We start from the raw sequence: 6395 nt of genomic DNA, 5'->3' as shown, positions 1-6395 counted from the left end.
CTGGCTCTCAGAGCCAGAGTCTTTGGATCAAGTGATTTAAGCCCTCTTGACTTCTAGGACAGCGCAGAGGTGACAGACACCCAGCAGTCACGTACCATGTTTGCTCAGGGCTTGAGCCTCGACGGCCGATCTCTCGCGCCGCTGATAAGCTCCCTCTTGCCTAGGGCTTTGGTCTGGGAGGGAACAATGGCTCTCATAGCCAGAAAAAGCCAGAGCGTGCCAACACAATTGACTTTGAGTCTTTTGGCTTGGCGAACATGAGCTCCAACACAGCTACAGCTACTGCAGGTGGGGTGGACGTGGCTGCTGGCTCCCAACAGCAGAGCTGCTGGGTCTCAGCGTGCCTGCAAAAATTCAGGTGCGGAAACTGAACGTGGAGCCAACTACCTGCCAAAGTGGTAGGATTTCCCCTGGGAAAACTCCCAATGATTTCTGTTTATTATTATTGTTATTATTTAAACATTCTCTGGAAGAGAATAGCCCCCAAGTTATGATTACTTTTATCAGTCGGTGTCAGGTTAACCGTTACCTATAAAGCAATATATCCTTAAGCTTTAAAGGAAGACGCTCTTTTGGAAAAATATTAATATTCAGGGTGTGCAGCCTAAGCCAGTGTTTTTATTTGTGCTCATATTTTTCATTGCCTTTCTTTTACACCTCAAGGACACATTTATGATCTCCTCACGGTATTTCACTTCTGAGGTGATGGTGATGCCTTGAGAAGAAACAGATTTCACGTTAATTTGGCCCCCAAAGCCATTAAAATGCTTGTGGAACAGGGAAATGTGAGTACCGTTCTTGGATACTTGGCTGTATTTATCAGGAATTTGCCATTTTGCGCTTTATATATCTGCAGTACCAATATATGCAAAGGCCTAATATTGGGGTAGCGCATGTTTTCTTTAGAAATAAAGGGAGAGTCAAGCACTCCCTACCCTCCTGGAAGAAGCATCCCTGAAGGATTTGTCCATTACATAAAAATCTAGGATACTGTCTGAACATGCCAGAGAAAATAAAACCTTCATCGCTTTGTATATGTTTGCAAGTAGGGTTTTACCCTCCAGAGGTGGAAGCAGAAATGCCGACCGAGGTGGTCTGCCAGTAAATGAGGATAATTGCTGATGAAGAAGGATAACACTCGGCGCTTGCAGGATATGTTTCACACTAGGCTCTTCTAGTACTGGTCTGGTGGTGTTATGTCTCCTCCATGGTTGAGGGAAACAGGTGGGGAAGATGCTCAAGATCATCTGTAGAGTTAGTGGCATAGAAGGAAAGAAAACCATCAACTCCCAAGTGTCAGAACATGCTTTAACCAACAGGAAACACAGCTTTTTCATTCAAAGATGGCTCTCCGGCTGTTTTTGCTGTGCTCTCTGAGCACTTCGCAAGCAGCGAAGCAGCACCTGTCAAATAGGGATTACCCCTGATTTACATGAGGGGAAAATGAATCACGCAGGGAGGAGATCACCACACCTAACCGCAGCTCTCCAGAAGTCAGGTGTCGGTTCGAGGCAGTAGTCTAGGCTTAGCTCAGGAGCAAGGAGACAGACCCTTGCGGGAGGCAAGTCATCCCAGCCGAGATCCTGGTGGGTTTCATCACCCTCCAGAAATGTCCGTCTCCACTGAGGGCTGTGTTTGGAGGGACAGTGTGGACAGCAATGCTGGAAGAAGGGGCTGAGGCACGACGGGCTCCGGGGCTCACACACAAGATGCGGTTATAACTAGGGTGGCTTGACCAAGGCCAGACATGGGAGTTGTAGGAGGTACGTAAGGATCTAAACTCAGGGTGCTGAAGTCACGCTGAGGATGCAGCGACTAGACCCCTCTGTCTTGACATGGAAGCGGTATTACTCTGCAGTTTGTCACAATCTTGGATTTTCAGTATCTCATTTCTGGAAAAGAAAAAGCCCAGCAAGCAAAGATAGCCAACCTTTGGTTCAGGGAAGAATGAATTTCCCCAACCTGAACGGCGGCACCAAGTCTTTGCTTAAATTTGAATTTATTACTTTGCATTTGTTTTCCAGAAATCTTGTGTTTATCTGAAAAAGGTGATTATATATCCCCCCCACATGCACCTTTTTTACCTTTGGCGGGCTAAACAACTCCAATTACATCTAGCTTTCCTTGTACATAATTTTGCCAGGATGTGAGCACCCTTTCTGAGCTCCTCTGGAGGGTCTCCAGCTTTCTGCAAGCTCAGCACCTTAAGCTAGGTCTAGCGCTGTAGCTGAATCCTCACCAGTTAGGTGGAGGGCAGAAATATTCCTCCGTGTACCTGGCAGGCTCTGCCCCACCTGGCTCGTCCACGCCAGTATTGTATTATTGACTTGCGTTCGGCTTGTTATCCACTCTGCCTGCTGGGTCCTTTTCTGCAGAGCTCCTAATCAGCCTGGGGTTTAATTTATGCTTTTGCGTATTCCTGCCTATGTCCAATATCTTGTACTTATATCCCTATTGGATTTCATCCAGTTATTTCAGATGATTTCTCAATTTATCCAGATAATTTTGAAGGCTAATTCTGCCCTTAACATACTGGCGGTCTCTCCCAGCTCTGTGTTGTCCGCAAATTTAATAAACATACTCTCTGTTAAGGTCATTACGGAAAATGTTGAATAGAAACAGGAGCGCGACAACCCCTTAAGTTTGACACCCACCATGCAAAAATTTCCCCAAATCATGCTGGTTTTAGCATCAGGGGAATGTAACTTCTGCCGAGAAAATCACAAGCTAGCAGCTCTCCCAAATACTTCCAGTTCTGCTTTGTTGTCAGATCTGTGTTTCACCTTAAAAAAAAGACCTCCCCCATATGACTGAAGTATTTTGAGATTTTTAAATAGCACCTTTCCACTTACAAGTAATGGGACCGCATATGTACTTAAGATGACATTTTCATTCATAAAGATTTCAGGATCCACCACAACTCTCACTAGCATATTTTACTACCTCCAGAGTGGGGTATGGCAGCCATTTTAATGATGCACAATTTAAATTTGCACATGATTCACTCAAGTCACGGGTTTATAATTCTGTGGAGTTACAAAGTTCTTGTTCTGTAATCAGTTGCTTCCTAACTTGAAGTCATCTCAAATTATAAATTGCTTCTCTAACCAATGCAAATATGGCAGCATAATATCATGATTGATGCTATAGAGAAAACTCTGGTACAGTTTGCATGCTATCAAATATAATCCTGGTGCAGGTGGGTGACTGAAGCATGGGGTAAATGCAGTTGATTAGATATTTTGTCTCATTCAGGATCCTTTTCTGTGAGCACTATATGACTAAATGCATATTGCATGAGGGGCCTGTTCCAAAGTCCATTGAAATGAACTGAAAGACTCCCGTTTCCCTCAGCGTGCTTTGGATCAGGGCAAAAACACTGTCAGGCAGACAACAGAGATGTTGCATTCCGTCTTGCGGAGACTGTCTCTTCTAATGACAAAACCAAATGTTTTGTCCATGATGTATGGAGCTATTAATGACAGTAATTCCTTTGAGAGCCCGATGATTTGCAAATATTGAATATATTTCCATTTTACAGGCGAGTGGTAGAAACTGAAGTATGGAAAATTAAATATGATGGCCAGGTCTTTAGAGAAGAGCTAGAGCCTTGACCTCTGCTATAGCCTAAATACGCAGGGATACTTATCCTAGCAGCATTGCAGGGAGAATATGGCTGCGATCGTGTTTCTCACTTCTAGCATTGTTCCTGCTAGGGAAATGGATGCTCTTTTCTTCACACATACAGTGTGTGCGTCCAGCCAGGTTGCTGTTAGTCCAGCAAAGGCCGTGGTAGGGAAGACCTCAGGCCGCACCAAACGGCAGCGTGCACCAGGGAGAAAGCAGGAAAAATTAAGTGTTGGCATTTTCTGCGTCTCTTCAGTAGCCGATGTGCCATGGCAGGCACGGTCCCAGCCCGTGGCCGGCCCCCAGCAGAAGTCTCAACCCCTGCTCGTGTCCCAGCAGGGCTGCATCCTCAGCTGGCTCGACAGCGGGGCTGGGACCCGGGAATTCCTCCTGGAGCTCAGATAGGAGGTGTGAGGGCAAGAAATTGCAAAGCTGAGTTTATTTTTCTCCGTGTTTTCCAACTACATCTGAGGGGTTTTCTGTCTTCCTTAGAAAAATTGCTTTGCCTTGCTTGTATTTATTTGTCGCCACCGATGGGGAAAACAGTGCCGCCTGAACCAGGCTGCGCGCTGCTGCTGCTGCTGCTTCTGCTCCGCAGAGGCTAAACCGAGACAGAAAAGGCATGGGCAGCCAGGAGGGAAAGGGAATTAATCATGTTTTGCCGGGATCTCAAGCCCACAGATGGGACAGACGTAGAGGCACCGTTGCTGAGCTCGGAAGAGAGTTCTCAGCCCCGCGACCACCTCGTTTTGCTTTAGTACCCCCTGCCCAAGAGCAAGGGCGGCAGCCGAACAGGGGAGGCGAGGGGTCCGCTGCTGGGACCCAGGGGCCGGGGCGAGACGCGAAGCGTGAGCGCTGCACGGGGAGCCTGCGACGGAACGCCTCAGGCTGGCAGCCGGGTCTGTGGATTTAGGATTTAGATGGGTTCCTGCCTCTGCTCAATTTTCATATTTATACGTGCAACATTTCTCCTTCTCGTGCCCCTTCTTCTTCCTCCCCTCGCCTTATATAGTCATGCGAGGCATGGCTTCAAGGAGCAGCGGCAGCTTGCCAGAGCCTCCGACCTCCCCTGCCAACGCCGATTGCTCTCAAGAGCTGAACGGTTAGTCGGAGCTGTGGCTCTAATGTAGCAATTTGCTGCATCATGAGACGTTGTTTGTGTAAATGCCCGGGAAAAATAAATAAATAAAGTGGTGGACACCTAGAGCGTAATGCGAATCTGTAGCTGGAGGTACAGCCACCCCCTTGCAGCCCTCACCGGTGAGCAATAAATGAAACTTTGTTCCCCCCCGAAAGGCGTGTGGGTTTTTTTTTTTTTTTTTCCCATTTGCTGGTCTCTAGCGGTGCTTGAGACCTCCAAGAGGTCTGGGCGCAGATTGCAGTGACTTCCAACCTCGGCTCCAGCTCTTTGTGCCAGTATGGCATTATCTGCGGCTTTTCTTCTTTTTCTTCTCCTGCTTTCTTTAAAAAGCCATAAAACAGCAAGTACTATTCAGTGATTAAGATTATTTGGGTTCACTTCAGTCCTGGCATGGTGCTAATAAAAAAAAAACGTTAAAGGGTTTGTTCTCTCATTTGCAGAAGAAACCGTCTCACTATGGAAATGAACAATTAACAACATTTAAATGAGCTGAACTTGGTCCTTTTCTTCCATTGTCTTTGTGCCTTTTGAATCATCTGGAATTGGATTTTCTCTGCTGTATATTTTCCGGTGCGCTAAAATGTTTTACATAAATTGTAGACCAATCCTGAGATGTAACCCCCTCATCCCCGTGGTCCACAAGACCTCGAAAAATTATGAAATGTTGCGGTTAATCACCTGGATCTGTTGTACAATTACCATCTTTGCTGATCACGATTTTTTCCCTGCCATTTTTTTTCCCCTAAAGGAAATACAGTACAAAGATGGGGAGGGCGTTCTCTCCAATTCCGTATCTGCAGGCATTTCTGCCTTCATTAATTAAAAATGATAGCAAGGAAGGCAAGCAAAAGGTTTTGATCTTTGCATCGAAAAAACAGTATGCAGCCTCTGCTAAAACCTTTTGGTGACAGATTTAAGCACTCCTTTCACATGCTGCAACCTCAGTGGGCTGTTTATATCTTAAAATATTGCCTCCCTTCCCCAGGAGCGCGGTGGGACGTGACACATTTGATCAGATACAGGGTAAACCGATGGTGAAAATACCTCGCGGGGTTTTTGCCTGTCTCGTAGGTGCTGCCGCAGGTATTCCCACCGGTTTATTTTACCTGGAGCGCAAAGTGAGAAGCCATCCTTTAGTGCTCGAGCAGTCGCAGGGGACTGCGGAGGGGTATTTTGGTTGGGCGAGTTCGGGTTTGTCTCTCAATTGCAGCGTGCAGCAGGAAAGGCGATGCGGTGGCATTGCGCTTGGCTGGGGAGAGTACGCCGGGAAAGCAGACGGGGAGAGGCTTTAAACGCGTTTTCTGCAAACTATTAACCTACATATGGGGCCGGGAAGCAGGGGAAAGCGCAGCTGACATTCGGCGTGGTGTGGCTTTAAGAATCGAGACTGAAACACCTTAAATGAACTCTGCAGCAGACAGCTGAAAAAAGCGCCCTGGCCCCGCTGCTGCCCGCTTCTTCATGATGTCATTTTTCAGGTGTCAGTTTGCTGGAGCAAGATTGGAACAGGCCTTGTTGCTAGGACATGAATGGAAAAGCGGCTGCCGATTGGCTGGTGGGGATTTCCTCGCCAGCCAATCGGGGGGGAGCAGTCGGCATAGAAATGAGAAGCAGAAAAGCTGCTGGC

At 47.1% G+C, this 6395-nt stretch overlaps 1 long non-coding RNA gene across 1 annotated transcript; it reads right to left on the bottom strand.

Annotated features, from left to right (window-relative positions):
• Positions 1-598: 598 nt before the first annotated feature.
• Positions 599-6146, bottom strand: LOC115345249. Its single transcript, XR_003924774.1, has 2 exons — positions 5875-6146; positions 599-1892 (listed from the first exon to the last, which is right to left on the bottom strand). It is a non-coding gene; the product is annotated as an uncharacterized LOC115345249 (long non-coding RNA).
• Positions 6147-6395: the final 249 nt, after the last annotated feature.

This window comes from Aquila chrysaetos, chromosome 8 (assembly GCF_900496995.4).
Source record: "Aquila chrysaetos chrysaetos chromosome 8, bAquChr1.4, whole genome shotgun sequence".
Taxonomy (NCBI): domain Eukaryota; kingdom Metazoa; phylum Chordata; class Aves; order Accipitriformes; family Accipitridae; genus Aquila; species Aquila chrysaetos.
The sequence above is the reverse complement of the archived record's forward strand: the minus strand, read 5'-3'. Positions and strand labels throughout refer to the sequence as shown.